Consider the following 16,382-nt stretch of genomic DNA (forward strand, 5'->3'; position numbering starts at 1 on the left):
ATTCCATTGTATGTATGAAGGATTTGTGGGCTGTGTGTGTGTGTGTGTGTATATATATATATATATATATAGTATATATATGTATAGATACAGACATGTATTATTTGTGAAATAATACTAAATATAACATAAAATGTGAGTGTATGTATATATGTAAAATAAAGAGAAGCAAGAGGATATTAAGGCCATCTTTTTGCTAGACTTTTACATTAAAAATTCACAGTAAAAAAAAATAAAAATAATTCACAGTAAAACCTTCTGAAAGAAGTTGAAAGAACAATATGAAGATTACATAGGTCTCCCAGCTATCAGCAAGTGTTAGAATCAGCCTCTCAGTCCAGGCACCAGAACCAGATTTCCTATTTTATTTCTGGGAAGACCCCAGCTGGAGTTTTGCCTCTTTGGAACAGGACGCAAGTCTGAAAGATTTGGATAATTTAGCTTTACAATGTGATAAGTGAGACTTTAGTTCCCGGTAGTGGAAATACCAGTAGTCCTTTGGAAGAGTGTCTCAATTCTATCTCTTAGCATCTTGCTTGAGTATTTCACGTTGTAAATGAATTTTTCCCTTCGACAAAAATGAATTTACTTATAGAGCATCTACTAGTATGCTAGCCAGTGCTAGATGCTAGATCAAAAACTCTGCACCCCTAAAGTTTAGATTAAATCATTCTATGTGCTCCAATAGTAGTTTTAATTTCTACTATAAAAATACATATCCCATTGCATGATAATTGCCTGTGTTGTCTCCCACTGAAGTATCAACTCCTATGAGACAGGGTTGATTTACTATTGTATCTCTCCTGGTTAAACCAGAGTTTGGAAGACTTTCTCTAAAGGGACAGTTAATGAACATTTTAGTTTTTAGGATCTGCAGACCATATATTCTCTGTCTCAACTACTCAATTTGCCAATGTAGTGAGAAATCAGATATAGACCATATAAAAATGAGTGGGTATGACTGTGTTCCAATAAAACTTTATTCATAAAAACAGGTGGGTTAATATTTGTCCTTTATTGGTTGGCACATGGTCAGAGCTCAATAGATTTTTAGTAGTAGTAGTAGTAGAGCTATGTTAGCTTTGTAGAATTCATAAATGAAAGTCTAATGAAACACAGTGTTTGCTTTCATGGATCTTACATTCTACTGGAGATTAAAATGTTTTCAAAATTGTATGAAAAGTCCTGTGATGGACCAAGGGTGATATATTATGGAAGCATAATAGACATCCTGTGAAACTAGGAGAGTAGATTAGAAAAGTCTTCATGGAAGAAATAGATTTAGAATTCTATTTTGAAGAAAAAATAGAATATAGAGAAGACAAGAGGTAGAAAGGATGTTCTAGGCTAAGGGAATAGCTCCAGTACAAAGCCAGGGCAGCACAGAAGCTCATGACACATTTGGAGAGCTGCAGGTGGTTCATTGTGGGAATCTTAACTATGGAAGATGGTGTTGCAGTTTGGTTCTTCCACTTGTGCTCTAACCCCCTTGTCTATTTTCCGTTGGGACCTACTCCATCCTTTTTTTCCCCTTTGTTCTCTTTCTCTCACTGATCCACCTTAGTGGACATGCTCAGGTGTTTTCTTTATTTAAAACTACTATTTCCATTTCTACTATCACCACTACAACCTGCATCATCACTTCAACCACCTCCTCCACTGCCACCAGCATTTTCACCAGCACCTTTGCTATCTCTGCCACCGCTACCCTCTTCATCACCTCCAAGACCATCACTGTCATGACCACCTTCATACCTGTCATCTGCACCATCATTCCTGCCACCTCCTCCACCACCCCTACTACCATCACCACCATTGCCATATCTGCAATGACACCTTATTTTAGTCCTAGCCCTCTAAATCAGTCATGACATTTCCCTGTTTCACAGACAATCTTCTTGAAAGAGTAGTATGCACTTGCTTTTTCCTCTTGGATACTCTCATTTGCTGTTCAGCCAACTACAACCTGGTTTCAATTCTTGTCACCCCAATGAAATTATTTGAAATAAAGTCACTGTTTACCATGATCATCATATTGCCATACTCAGTGGACTCTTTGGCCCTTAACATATATGACTTCTCAGTGGCATTTGATTCTGTTTGAGTTTGGTAATGCTAAAACCTGGTTGCCTCTTCATATTTTGTACTTTTATTTTCAGTTCTCTCTCAGACCATCATCCAGTTACCTCTTAAATGTGAGTGTTTGCTTGGCTGTCCACTGATCTCACAATCAGTAGTCAACTGTGTGTATAACGTCTCCTACTCAGTTCCTATATCCAGTGAGTAGGAATGAGGAAATTTGTTGCACGTGAGTAAGAAAACTTACACGAAGATGTATTTGGCATAGCTGCTGAAGGAAATGAGAAAGGGAGGTGGCTAAGACGTGCCGGTCAGGGCAGGGAGCCCGGTAGAAGTTGCTGATCTGAAATTTGTAATGTTTTGAAACCACTTGGTATATTTTTCCACCATACTAAGAACAGGGAAAAATTTATTTAATGGATATTTGGGTAGAAAAAGATATAAAATCACTAAATAAACTTCCTTAAGGTCTTTACTGGGACTATTCCCTAAACTGATAGTAGCGAGTGTATGGCTATCACAAAACAGTAATCTCTAACCATTTTGTAGTTAAATCAATACATCCTTCTTGTTTGATGTGATAATTCTTTATTCTGCTCTTCCTTCATTCTGAGATGTTGTAAGATTTATTTTTTAAAACATTAATAAAGTTAGTTTGTCTAGCCCTTGCTGTGACCTTTATAGACTTTAAGATGATTTTTTAAATACTAAATCCTGGAACTGGAACACACAAAATAAATTTTGATGTAAACATTTGGAACTATCCCCCTAAAAAGGGGCTCCCTTGTATTTTTAGAACTGGTCTAACCAGCTCCTTCTTAGCCAGAATCTTTATCTGACAATGCATGGATAATTGCATGTCTGAATTCATATGTGTTATTTAGTTTTCTATTTCACGTTGCATTTTCTGTTGCAGATCCTTGAGTGTATTATTTAAAATTATTAGAAGTCAGAAAGAATTACCTTTTGGATAAAATCCAAATATTTTACTGTAGCCTTTCATTAGAGGTCCTTAGACTGTCTCTATAGCTGCAGCTTTCCCAACCTCACAACATATGCTCTAGCCATATTGAATTACTTTTGAATTTTTAAACATGCCTTGCCCTCTCTTGCCATCTTGTCCTTGCAGATGGTACTCATTCACAGTAGATTTCATTCTAATTCCTGTGAACTTTTCAAAGTTTCACATTGGGATGTCTTTCCTGACACCCTAATGTTAACTCTATCATAGGACTTCATGTATCATGTTCTAATAGTTCCATCTTTGTTACTCCTGCTAGAAAATAAGATCCTAGGAGACTCTATTTTTGTCCTGATATCTAGTGCCTAGCCCAGTAATTGACAATTGAAAGCATTCAATAATTGATATTAGATGAATGAATGAATGAATGAAACATGAAGAGTAGCTACTCTTCATGTTTCATTTTTTAAAAAAGATTTTATTTCATTACTCATGAGAACAGAGAGAAAGAGGCAAAGACATAGACATAGGGAGAGACAGACTTCCTCTAGGGAGCCTGATGCAGGACTCGGTCCCAGGACCTCAGGATCACAACCTGAGCCAAAGGCAGATGCTCAGCTACTGAGCCACCCTCATTTTTCTTTTTAAGTCACGTTACTCATTTTTCATATAGTTCAGTCATTGTCACAGTTTCTTGAATATAAAATTATGTTTTAGTAATACTTAATGTAAATATTGCTTGTGAGTGGTTTTGCATCTTTGTAGACGTCTGGTATTATTTGCCAGAGATCTTGTGCTATTCTTGTTCTTGTTCCCATGAGCGTCACCTCCTCTGTTTTCATGCATTTACTTGCTTGCACTTGCAGGCCTAGACTGGTTCGAACTGCAGCAGGAAGTAGAAGAGGTTTCCTGCCAGGGACTGGAGGTTGCCAAAAAAGTTTCTTGATTCGTTTTGATGGATAGCATGGGTTGAAGTTGAGCAAAATTGCTACACTAAAGATTACTTGAAACACTACTGCTGCACTAATGATTACCCGAGATGTTTTACATTAGACATGACAAGTAGGATCTCAAATGTTAGAGGACTTATAGAGGCCACCGTTATTCATTGCTTACTATACGCATCTAATTTCTCATTCGATTAATCTTCAGATCAACACTATGAGCTAGGTACTGTCCACACAGAGGGTGGTTAAACTGAAACTGAGAGATGTTAAGTTACTGGACCAAAGTCATATAGCTAATTGCAGAGTAGAAATAGCTCATTGATTGTATGTCATCATATGACTTATTAATCCATCATTTTACTGCGAGAGTTAATATGTTCAAAACAAATCTGATCGTCTTATTACCTTGCTTGAGGATCCCTACAATGTCCTAATTGATGATAAGATGAAGCAAATTTTCCTTGTCATAATATAAAATATCCTTCACAATCCATCTTCCAACTCCCTCTTCAATTCTACCTTCCCCATAATTTCCTCTATACATTGGTCATGCTATATTTCCCAACATTTTTGTTACACATCAAACTCACAAACAATGAGAACCTTTGTACTGGGATTTGAGAGTCATCTGAAGAGGAGAACAGTTCTCCTTTCCAGGTTCTGAAACAATTGAAGAACCATGGGAGGCAAGGATCAATAAATCAATTTTATTATAAGTAATACAGATTAGGAAGAGGCAGCTTGGAATCAGTGTTCTGAACTGAGCATACCTAGCTGGTCATGGATGAAGCAACTGGATAACTGTAGGTCTCCCACAGGGGTCCAGGGAAATCTTGAGCTGGCATACCTTGGAGGAGCATTGCTGCTGCTTATAAGAAATGAGCACATGAACTGAGTCTCACCAGTCTTATCAATCCCCTCAGCTATGGTTTCATCTAGGGTGGAATGAGTGAGAGGTCAAAAGAAACTTCTCAAGATCTCTAAGAGGACTGAAGTCCCTGTTTATGACTTGAATAGGAACTTGGAAAACAGGAGAAGATGAGTCCCCCCCATACTTTTCATATGTAGTTTCCTTGCTTTGAGTGACCTTTTCTGTCTTTACCACCAGCTCTGTATTGCTTCTTTAAAACTTTCTGATTTTTATAATGCAGAACATGTGGTTTCCTCTCCAGCTATAGCATTCAGTTCAGACCTTTTTTATGATACACTTATCTTACACTTATGATACACTTATATGCTTCTCACTTCCAAGGCCTGTGAGCTTTTCCGAGGTAGGGACCTTATCTCATTCATTCTTATAACACCCAGTGCTAATAAGCACAGTGTCAGAAACGTTGTTTTCAAAATACAGATGCAATGAAATGCCTGGACACCTGCACCCCGATGTTTATAGCAGCAATGTCCACAATAGCCAAACTGTGAAAGGAGCCTCGGTGTCCATTGAAAGATGAATGGATAAAGAAGATGTGGTCTATGTATACAATGGAATATTACTCAGCCATTAGAAATGACAAATACCCACCATTTGGTTTGACGTGGATGAACCTGGAGGATATTATGCTGAGTGAAATAAGTCAATCGGAGAAGGACAAACATTATACGGTCTCATTCATTTGAGGAATATAAAAAATAGTGAAAGGGAATAAAGGGGAAAGGAGAAAAAATGAGTGGGAAATATCAGAAAGGGAGACAGAACATGAGAGACTCCTAACTCTGGGAAACAAAGTAGGGGTGGTGGAAGGGGAGGTGGGTGGGGGGGTGAGGCTGACTGGGTGATGGGCACTGAGGGGGGCACTTGATGGGATGAGCACTGGGTGTTATTCTATATGCTGGCAAATTGAACACCAAAAAAATAAAATAAATTTATAAAAAAAAAAAGAAACGTTTTCATTCTTCACAAGTATGAGCATTCCATGGTATGACCACACCAAGCTGCCCTGCTCATATACAGGTGGCCTACAGTTATTCAGCTGCTTTATCTGTGCCTAGCACAGTGCCTGGACCACACAGCACTTGGAAGATGACACCACAAAGGTTGAATGAATGATTTAGCTACAGCAGATAATTTCATATGTCAAAATCTATTGGCTGCCATTCTGTTTCAAGGTGTTGGACTAAGCCAAGTAAAAGATGTATATTTTGAGAATGGACTAAATATGGATAAAGTCCACAAAATGTTACCATGGATCAGATAGAGGAAAAACCCACTTAAATATCAAACAAAAGCTACTGAATTGGGAATCTATAAAATTCCATGGGTTGTACAGGATTAATCCTGTAAAATATATTCACATGCTCTTAAAAGTGCTATTTATCATGCTATATAATTGATGTATGTGAATGGTCACATATATTACTAGACATTAACTCATGGGAGATTTATTCATTTGTAAAGCCCGCATCCTATTAAATGGAGGCATTAAACTTTTCTTGGAAATACTTATGCCATCTTATTATTTTTACAGTCCACCATTAACAACTTTGCTCATATTTCTTTCAGACTGGTACTTTTTTGGAAACATTTAAATTTCTTGGGTTTCAGGAAATAAGCTTAAACTAGTACACAGTCCCTCTTAGGTGATGCCATGTGAAATAATCAAATGGAACAAATATTGGCATGGAATTTGTAGTTATATTTTGTAATTGATGAAATCACTGGAGAAAGTAGATCAGTGTGCTTATAGATTCTGTAGAGTCTTTAGACATGGACTTTGGAAGCAAATTTCTTTTCTTTCCCCAGAAAAATCTCATATTTTCCTTCATACAATACTAAATCTTTACAGAAGAAAATAAATATAATATTAGAATATTTTCTTGAAGTCTTTAAATGTGAGAATGTTGGTAATGCACAGTGCCTCGTATACAGGAGACGATAAATTATTGCTGCTAGTGCTGCATCCCAACGTATTTCTCTTCAGGTTTTTAGTTCTGTAAGCTCCCAGAGGCCAATAACCATGTGTTATTAGCCTTTGTATTGCTTGCACCACCTAGCACAGCACCTTGCACAAATGAGATATAATAAATTTTGGTGAATAAATGAATCAATTAATTAAAGAGAGAATTAAATGGCACAACATGGGTGAAAACAGCTTCAAATTATAAAATGCTGTCCTAATAAGAGATTACTGTTATTTTTTAAAGATTTTATTTATTTATTTTGGAGAGAGAGGAGAGAGAAAGAGAGAGGGAGAGTACATGTGCAAGCAGGGGAGAGGCAGATGAGGAGGGAAAGACACTTTGGAGCAGACTCTATGCTGAGCGCAGAGCCCATTGCCGGGTTTGATCTCAGGATCCTGAGATCATGACCTGAGCTGAAACCAAGATTCGAATGCTCAACCAACTGAGCCACACCCTATTATTTTTGATGGTGAGTAATTGTTAAAAGTTTTTGAAACACGACTACATTCAGAAAGGATAAGATACTGTGAATTTCCAGAAAGTGAAGAAACCCAAATAACCAGCCCCCAAATAAAAAGCCCAATATCTCAGAAGCCCCGTTATGTTCCCTTCCCATCACTGTCCCTTTCATATTTTGGGACGTAGTGATAGTTTTTTCATTCCCATTGCTATATAGTATACCTGTGTGAATATATTTTAATTTATTTATCCTTTCTACTACTGAGGGACTTGGTTGTTTCCAGTTTTTGACTAGCATGAATAGTACAATATTCTTCTACATGTCTTATGAAGATATGTACATATTTCTTTTGAATATCGTATACCTAGAAGAGGAAATGCCTCTGGGTATGGATATATTCAGCTTTAGCTGATGTTGCCAGACCATCTATCAAAGAATTTATACCTAGTCACGCTACCATCAGCCACATAGGAGAATTCCAGTTGTATTTTCATCCTAGACAAGACTTAATGTTGTCTAGCTTGTTCATGTTAGCCATGAACTGGTGGTGGGTGTCTGGTAGTATTAAAATGTGTTGAATTTGCATTCCTATGATGACTGATGAAAACAAAGACATTTTTTATTAGCCATTTGGATATTCTCTTTTATTAAGTGCCTATCCCAAGATTTTGCACCATTTTATTTTTTTTTAAGATTTTATTATTTATTCATGAGAGACACAGAGAGAGAGAGAGACAGAGACAGAGACACAGGCAGAGGGAGAAGCAGGCTCCATGCAGGGAGCCCGATGTGGGACTCGATCCCAGGACTCCAGGATCACACCCTGGGTTGAAGGCAGTGCTAAACCGCTGAGCCATCCAGGCTGCCCAATTTTGCACAATTTTAATGGGGTCTCCTTCTTTAAAAAATTCTGTGATAGGGATCCCTGGGTGGCTCAGCGGTTTGGCGCCCGCCTTCGGCCCAGGGAGTGATCCTGGAGTCCTGGGATCGAGTCCCATGTCGGGCTCCCTACATGGAGCCTGCTTCTCCCTCTGCCTGTGTCTCTGCCTCTCTCTCTCTCTCTCTCTCCCCTCTCTCTGTTTCTCTTATGGATAAATAATAAAATAAAATCTTTTAAAAAATTCTGTGATGGTTCTTTATATATTCTAGTTAATGTGCTCTTTGTCAGGAATAGGTATTTCAGATGTCTTGTGGGTGAACAGTTTTAACCTACAGTCCATTCAGAGTGAATAGCACCAATGACTGGTGGTGTCAACTTGGTATACAATAAAATCCCTTGAGTAGATTTCACAAGATACCAGCACTAGAGCCTCATTCCTGAACAAACTGAATCAGAATCTCTGGGGATGAAGACTGGCTCTGCAAATTGTTCATCATTGTATCTCCAGCCCCTAGGAAGCAATATTCTTGATATTGAAACAGATACTAAAATTGAATCTAGTTCAAGATGCATTCTTTTGCAAACTATATACAAGCTAACTTGAATGCATTTTTCACATGATTAAAGTAAATCATGTTTAGAACTTGATAAACAGGGAAAAAATAAAAATTTGTCTTTACATGTTTGCTCTGTATTTCTGATTATAATAAAACAAACTTTCTAACAAAATGTTTAATAATATCCATTTTAAAAAATGGAAGAGCCACTTAAAATTACTTTTTATCTTATTCTTCATAAAATGATGTTATGATTTAATTTTATATTTTAAGAGGTTTATAGTGCAAAATCAGTTGGGGTAAGTTTCTCTGGAGGGGCAAATGGATAGAAATTAAAGGTCTCTAGGTTGGGGCTCCTAATTAAGAATTTGGGGAGACAGCGGCCCAGCAATGCAAAGGACTCCTTTCAGGAGGCCTTGGGTGATGCATTAATGAAGAGTAATCACATGGAGTTTGAATTTCCATTTGAATGGAAATTTCCACAGTGAGTCAGATTAGATGACCTTTACAATGCATTGCAGCTTTATATCCTATATGTTTTTGCAATGAGAGACACATGATATAGTGCAAACACAAGTCTTCCCAACCCCATTCCTCTTGCTACTCTTGCCATGGATGCAGAGGCACACACTGACCATAGGGTTTTGGAAATCATCATTTGAGGGAATTTTCACGGAAAAGATACCTAATTGTTATTGACTTAGCATAGAGTTTCTTATTAGACTTCTTCCTTTTGCATTTATTTTTGCTCTATATTTTTAGGGACCTCCCTCAGCTAGATTCAAGATGTTCTGTGAAATGGAAATGTAGCCGAATGGAAAGCAAGATTGACAGTGAGAATCCTCAATCTGCCATTTATGAAGGATAATTTGTTCAACATTAAATATAAAAAGCTCTGCCTGATGGTTGCATTATAACCAGTGGGGTGTCTTGTCAACCAACGTGCTCGGAAACAGGTTTATACAACTCACTCTTTTTCAGTAATTATTGCCTTTTAAGTGAGAGCATCTAAGCATGTTAAATGAGACTTAGTTCATAATTGTCAGATATTAGTATAATGGATTCAACTAAAAGGATTTTAGACATTTGGGCCAATTTGGCCCTCTGTTCTAGAAGCTGCACATGGCACAGGATGAACATGCCCCTTGAAATTGGAGAGAAGATGATGTGAATGACTGAATGAATGCTTGCCTTTCCTTTTGAACATTTCCTGACTCATCAGCCACCCAACCCCGCATCCCTGCCTGCATTAAAGCAAGCATACCTCTAACAAAAAGCAACATATGGAGGGAGTTACTGACTCCAGGATGCATTAAAACCAGAGCCTGAGCCTCAGACTGAAAACTCACAATCAAAAATATTTTCATTTGCCTTCCTGAAGCTTGCATTTCCACGTGTTATATGAGATTTGTTAGGCAGTTCTAAGTCTTATGTTAGGAAGTGAGCTGTTGCCGAATTCCCAGGATATGTCCTGGTCTGCAGCATATTGTGCTAGTTTCTCGTTTGTAAACGTTTTGGTCCGTGACATTTCAATGGACCTTTTTTTCAAGTCTCTAATACATAGGGTGTGCACCCACAGCAGAGAAATCACACCAATTCTGGGGGTAACTCAATCAGCATGTCATGCTTGGGCCTCAATTTTCATTCTTTGGCCAGGTTGGCATGTTACTTACAGAGTTAGGGACCATTGGAAGAACTCTTGTTCTTGTTCTTGTCAGGAACATTTTGGGATATTCCAGAGAAGATGTGATTATTTTGATAAACACATATCTAAGACATGTGACTTTCAAGCACATAGTAGTCTCTGACCTTGCTCAGAGAACCTCTAGAATGGGGACAGAACCTCCATGGTGTGAATATTCACTTTAGAATATCCCTCAGTTATAGTTTTACCTGGAAATCCTTGAATCTCTGATAAAATTCTGTTCCACATCCATGCCCAGATTCAGTTATGGACCAACCCCATCTTTCCTCCCATCTGTTGAAAGGTACTTATGAGTTTACACAGGTAATATATGAATTCATTCTTGTGGGAACATTCCAAACAATGAAGAACAGTGTTCATGATTGAAGAGTTGGTCTCTTTTCACTCCTGACAACCCTAGAAGTAGTTACCATTAATAACAGAGTAGCATGTTCTATTCTTTTTAATGCATTTATGTTGATATGTGAAGAAAACATACAAGCACGTACTTTAGCAAATATTAAAGGAATCATAGAATACAAATTTTTTTTTTAAATTTTGCTATTTGCCTTTTCATCAAAAAATTTACATTAATTGTGTTTAAACCAGAAATCAGGATTTGGGAATGCGTCCCTCTTTACAAACCCAGAGTTGGAGTCTTCCAAAGGCCTCTCTCACCTGTGGTCCTGACTACTATTTCATTTCACTGTCCACCCTGTCATTGTCCTTTCTATTATCCCACAGTCCAGCTGCATCGAGGAAAAATGTTCCATTCAGTACCTTCAGATTAAAATATACTTAAGATTTTTGAACCAACAGGGTGAGAAAATGGAAAGACTAACAAAGATTCTAATTAGAGCTAAACAGTATACATAGATAGGCTGCTTAGGCAGCAAGGGAATATTTCTCATAGCCTCAGAGATGGAAATGGGATAATTGCTAAGAAAAATGGGTCCATCTAACCTATTATCCCTTATGGCTGCCAAATTCTAGCAGCTTCCTTAAACTCTTCCTTTATGACCACTTGACAACTGAGCAGAAGGCAAGAGCTCTTCCCTGCAACGTTGAGCTTGATTGCTTACAATCTTCTGCCCCCAGGGGTTCTCATCCCCCTCCTTGATTAGGAGAAATGGCCCCCTGCTCATCCTGTCAAGACTCCCGGCTGCACAGTGAATGGGGGAAAAATCTCATTTTGGAGACAAGCATTTTCTGTGAACTCTATTAAGCAACAAAGCAGCCAGGCTTTCACGGGGGTCACATTTCCAGGATATAATCACCAACTTCTTGGGTGCAATATAAGGCCCCTGCCGGAGTCCACTCTTTTCCATGTTCGTCAATGTGATTATTTCACGATAACAGCTTTCTCGAGGGAGTTAGAGATGCTTTCTGCACATTTTAATGAGCCTGTCATCCGGCCTCAATTTTTTCCCTATACTCTTTCTTTTCTGATTCCTTTCTTTCATGTTGTGATCCACATGTATTTGGAAGGCCAAGAGGACGCAGATTTTAAATGTCATCCAACATAGATGAAAATCCATTGTCTTCCCTTCTTGAAATTTAGCAATATTGCAGGTTTTTTTGTTGTTGTTGTTCAAGTGGGTTAAAAATATTCTATATTGGTGTTCTGAGAAAAAATAATGTATAGTTAATTAGTCATAGAATTTCAATACATTCCTAGGTAAGGAATAATCTTAGTTTTCATGAAGAATTAAAACATATGTTAAATACAATTATAATAAAGAGCATTACAACAAATATCCCTGTGTAATAAAAGGTTTCAAAGTCCTACCCAAAGACCTAGCAAATTCAAGATCCCATAGTTATAGTTTTACTAGAATTTATTAAAAGAGCTAGATGAGACAGAGAGGTTTTAATGCTAACATTTCAGTTTTGAGACATTACTTAATTTAACAGCAAATACTGAATTTGGAATCCATAAAAATTTGGGTTTTGTTTTTAAGAACAGGGGGAAAAAAGAATAAATTAAGAGTGGTCAGAATATTTGATTTCATTTCTGTTACTCATACTACTTCATATTTTCTAAACTTACACTTAATTTTCAATGTGTTTATTTTTTCTTACACTGGACTTTGATTTTTATGACTAAATCTACCTTGAGATTTTCTATAACAGGGCAGTAGAAGATGATTTGATTTTATAAATAAATTTACCTTGAGATTTGCTAAGTAAAGACTATAGATTGGAGTATATTTTAGTGAATTTCAACTAGCCATTGATGATTTTTTATGCTAGTTTTTTTTAGATGGCACTTGTTAATGAATGATGTCTGTGACTAATGCTCCTTGTAGCTTAACCTACTTAAATTAATCAGGCTCTTTATCCTTTGTAAACATATGTATGATCTGCTTCAATCAGATTTCTGAAAACAAAGGAAAGTATTCTCCATCTTTTCTCAGGAGGCTTACAAATGATATGCATTGAACTAATCCAATTGGACTAATATGATTATTTTTGTGTGTATATGCAAAAGGGCATAGATTGCTCAATAATATATGAGAAAAGAGAGATGACTATTTGCCTGCCAGCGTCATTACATCTGGATCCAGAGACGGTGTCTGTGGGCTAAGAACCCATGTGGCTGCAAGCTCCAAGACTTTTCCTTAGGAACTGCGTTCTGTTTCCTCTGAAACCAAGGGTGCATTTCTTAACTCAGACAAAGCAGATGCATTGACTTATCTTCACTTACACCCTTTTTCTAGAAGTGATGAGGGATTGGTAGGCACAGACATAGGCTCCCACTTGGCTATCAGGGTGGCAGAACTGAGGCCTGGGTATCCAGGCCAGTTGACCAAGGGAAGGACATACCTTCTGTCTGAATCTGGGTATGGGTCCATGAAGTCACCCCACAAACACCTTTATGGTGTGTGTTTTGGTCTGTTTGGGCTGCTGCAACAAAATATCTTAGACTGGGTGGCTTATAAACAACAGAAACTTATTTCTTATAGTTCTGGAGGCTAGGAAGTCCAAGATCAAGGTGTTGGCATGGTTGCACTCTATTGAGAGTCTTCTTCCTGGTCCATAGCAGGTATCTTCTTGCTTTGTCCACAAATGGTAGAAGAGGCTAGAGATGTCTGTGGGGTTTCTTCTAAGAGTGCTAATTCCGTTCAAGAGGACTCCACCTTCATGACCTAATCAACTCTTAAAGACCCCAGCTCCTAATACCATCACCTTTGGGAGCTGGAATTCAATGTATGAATTTAGGGGGACACAGACATTCAAACCATAGCAGTGTACTTCCTTCCTCTACACTCCTTAACTCACCAGTATTCTCAAAGCTCCTGTCTTAGCTGTCCTCTCTTCGTGATACATAAATTCCCTGGTAATTTCACCAAAGTCAGGCTTTCATCATCTCCTGTTGACTCTGAAAAATATATCACCAGCCTGGATCGTCTCTTGAGATACAGACTCAAATATTCAACAGTCTATTGGATATTTTCATTTGAGCGTACCATTGATTTCTCAAAACCATCAGGTCTCAAGATGAACTAATTATCTATATTTTCAAACATTCTTTTGTGTTTCTTATCTGAGGAAATGATACCACCAAACTGCCAAAAATGGAGCAGTAATGTATTATCTTCTCTTGTTACCTCCCACATACCAGGTCACTAAAATCTGTAAGTTTCCTCTCTTGAGTATCTCAGATTTCTCCTCTGTTTTTCCTGACCACTTCCACTACATTATATCAATTAGTAAATGTATTTATTATTTTGTGGAGGAGGGAAGTAGTGAGTAGTGTTTTTTCATAAATATGGCACACACTCTCTGGGGTGGGTTAGACACTGAACATATTAACATTCCCATTTTTCTTCTTTTATAGCTTTTGTAAATATAATTTTAAAACTCTAAATGACTTTAACTAAGACAAACCATTTACCTATTGATGGTATATTCCCTACATCAATTTATTGTTCCACTAACATATGAAAGTGCTCTTTTATATACACTATTTCTAACTCTAAATATTATCAGTTATTTATTTATTTATTTATTTATTTATTTATTTTTAATTTTTTATTATCAGTTTTTAACAGTCTGATGGGCAATGTGCTGTACTTCATTCTCTTAAAGTCACATTTTCATGATTATTAATAACTTCCAGTTTTTTCATACATTTGCTATGCTTTTCTGTTTTTATGTGAATTAAAACATGTTTTATGTGAACTATCTGTTCTCATGATTTTTATCATGATAATGTAATAGCAAATATTTCTCTATTGGGTTGGAGGAACTTTTTATGTATTAAGCATATGAACGTTTTCTGGGATGGTGGCCAAAGGTTTTCCTTTTACTCTACCACTTGCCTTTTAAGGATGTTTATGTTACCCTTGTCACTCAGAAATATTTTCCATGTAGTTTTTTTTTAATTGAAATATAGTTGAAATATGTTGTATTAGTTTCAGGTGTACAACATAGTGATTCAATGCTTTACATACATTACACCATGCTCACCATGACAAATAATTACCATCTGTCACCATACAACATTATTACAGTATTTTTCACTATATTCCCTTTGCTCTACTTTCCATTCCCATGATTTGTGTATCTTATAACTGGTATATGCAGTTTGAGTTAGTCTCCTGGTCTTTTCCTTTCTGCCTTCATAATGTTATTTAACTAATCTGTCTCTCATGGTCTCCTTGCCTTCTTCAGGGCTTCAAATTATTCCAGAGTGACTTTCACAACACAAATCAACCTGCTAATTCTGGCTTAAAATCCTTCAGTGGCTTTCCATTGTCTACATTAATTTTAAAGTGCATGTTAATTTTAGTACAGCAAAGTAGATCTCTTGTGATCTGATCTGGTACCTTGCTGTCTCTCTGGTTTACAGGCTTTCACTCATCCCAACTAGCCACAGAAACCCACCGGCGCTAACATATACCATGTCAGAGCCTTTGTACATAGTCCCCTTTGTCTGAAATTCCTTTCCTCTTTCCTTGTCCTCTTAAGGAATTCCCTCTAAAGGAATTCATTTCAGGCTCAAGCACAATTGATTATTCCTTTCTTTATGCCTCCATACACTGTATATTCCTCTTTTGTATTGTTTTCCCAATTTTTGCTGTAACAGTGTATCTGTAGTCTTACTTACTTAATAGCTTTCTTTCACATATATCCATTTTAACTTAAATAGAACTATCCAAAAAGGAAATGTTCTATTTCTGCTATTCATGGACATGCAGTGTTATTTGCAGTAGATATGAGAAAAACATAAAAATAAAAAATATAACTATTACAAAAATCTATCAATTGCCCATGTAAAATCATCTCACACATCAGTGGCAATACACATGCTACCTTTTGGAGCATGCTGCTCAATTGTACCACTTATCAAATTATCCAAAGATTTATAGGCCTTAGTATGATGATGGCTTATAAAAAAGATAGAAATTTAAGAGGGTTTAAACAAATCTTTAAATAATCACATTTATTTCTAGTTATCACCACAGTAAAAAGCATTACTCTTAATCTGTGTGAATGGAGTAAGTCTTGGTTGACTATACACTGACTGAATTCTAAACAGAGTGTGGTGGAAAACCTTAAAAGTGTTTCTTAGCCCATCTTTCCTATGGCCTTTGTCTTAATTCAGGAGGGAAAGTATTAAATACAGATAAAAGGAAATGGGATCAGCAGGGCAATGAAAATGGGATGTTGTGCCTCAGGGGACAGATATCGTTATGGAAAACTCTGTCAGGCTGAATTTGTTAGATTATATGGTAGGATGAATATGAACTTCGAATAAAACATCAAATTATATTTAGATTTGGAAATGGTCAAGGACTATTGCTAGGTTAGACTTAGTTACACGTGTCATTTGACTTTGTGGCATTCTATATTCACAAAAATCTCAAAAAGATCCATTATTTATCTTAAAAATTTAAATATGCAATTCAC

General features: G+C 37.0%; 2 long non-coding RNA genes across 4 annotated transcripts in view; one reads left to right on the plus strand and one right to left on the minus strand.

Moving 5' to 3' along the window:
* Positions 1-16,382, plus strand: part of LOC140603723 (uncharacterized) — a 36,881-nt gene that overhangs the window by 9,965 nt on the left and 10,534 nt on the right. The window contains exons 3-4 of one of the 2 annotated variants that reach the window (XR_012006685.1): positions 2,160-2,308; positions 9,545-9,738. This is a non-coding gene — a long non-coding RNA (uncharacterized lncRNA). Of the gene's footprint in view, positions 1-2,159; positions 2,309-9,544; positions 11,236-16,382 lie in introns of those variants that run through there. The other variant, XR_012006684.1, reaches the window with a different exon arrangement.
* The window catches only part of LOC140603725 (uncharacterized), a 93,157-nt gene continuing 87,698 nt past the window's right edge, over positions 10,924-16,382 (minus strand). For both annotated transcript variants that reach the window (XR_012006688.1, XR_012006687.1), the window contains 2 exons: positions 13,749-13,848; positions 10,924-12,090 (listed from right to left, as the gene is read on the minus strand). This is a non-coding gene — a long non-coding RNA (uncharacterized lncRNA). The remainder of the gene's footprint in view (positions 12,091-13,748; positions 13,849-16,382) is intronic.

This window comes from Canis lupus, chromosome 14 (assembly GCF_048164855.1).
Source record: "Canis lupus baileyi chromosome 14, mCanLup2.hap1, whole genome shotgun sequence".
Lineage (NCBI taxonomy): Eukaryota > Metazoa > Chordata > Mammalia > Carnivora > Canidae > Canis > Canis lupus.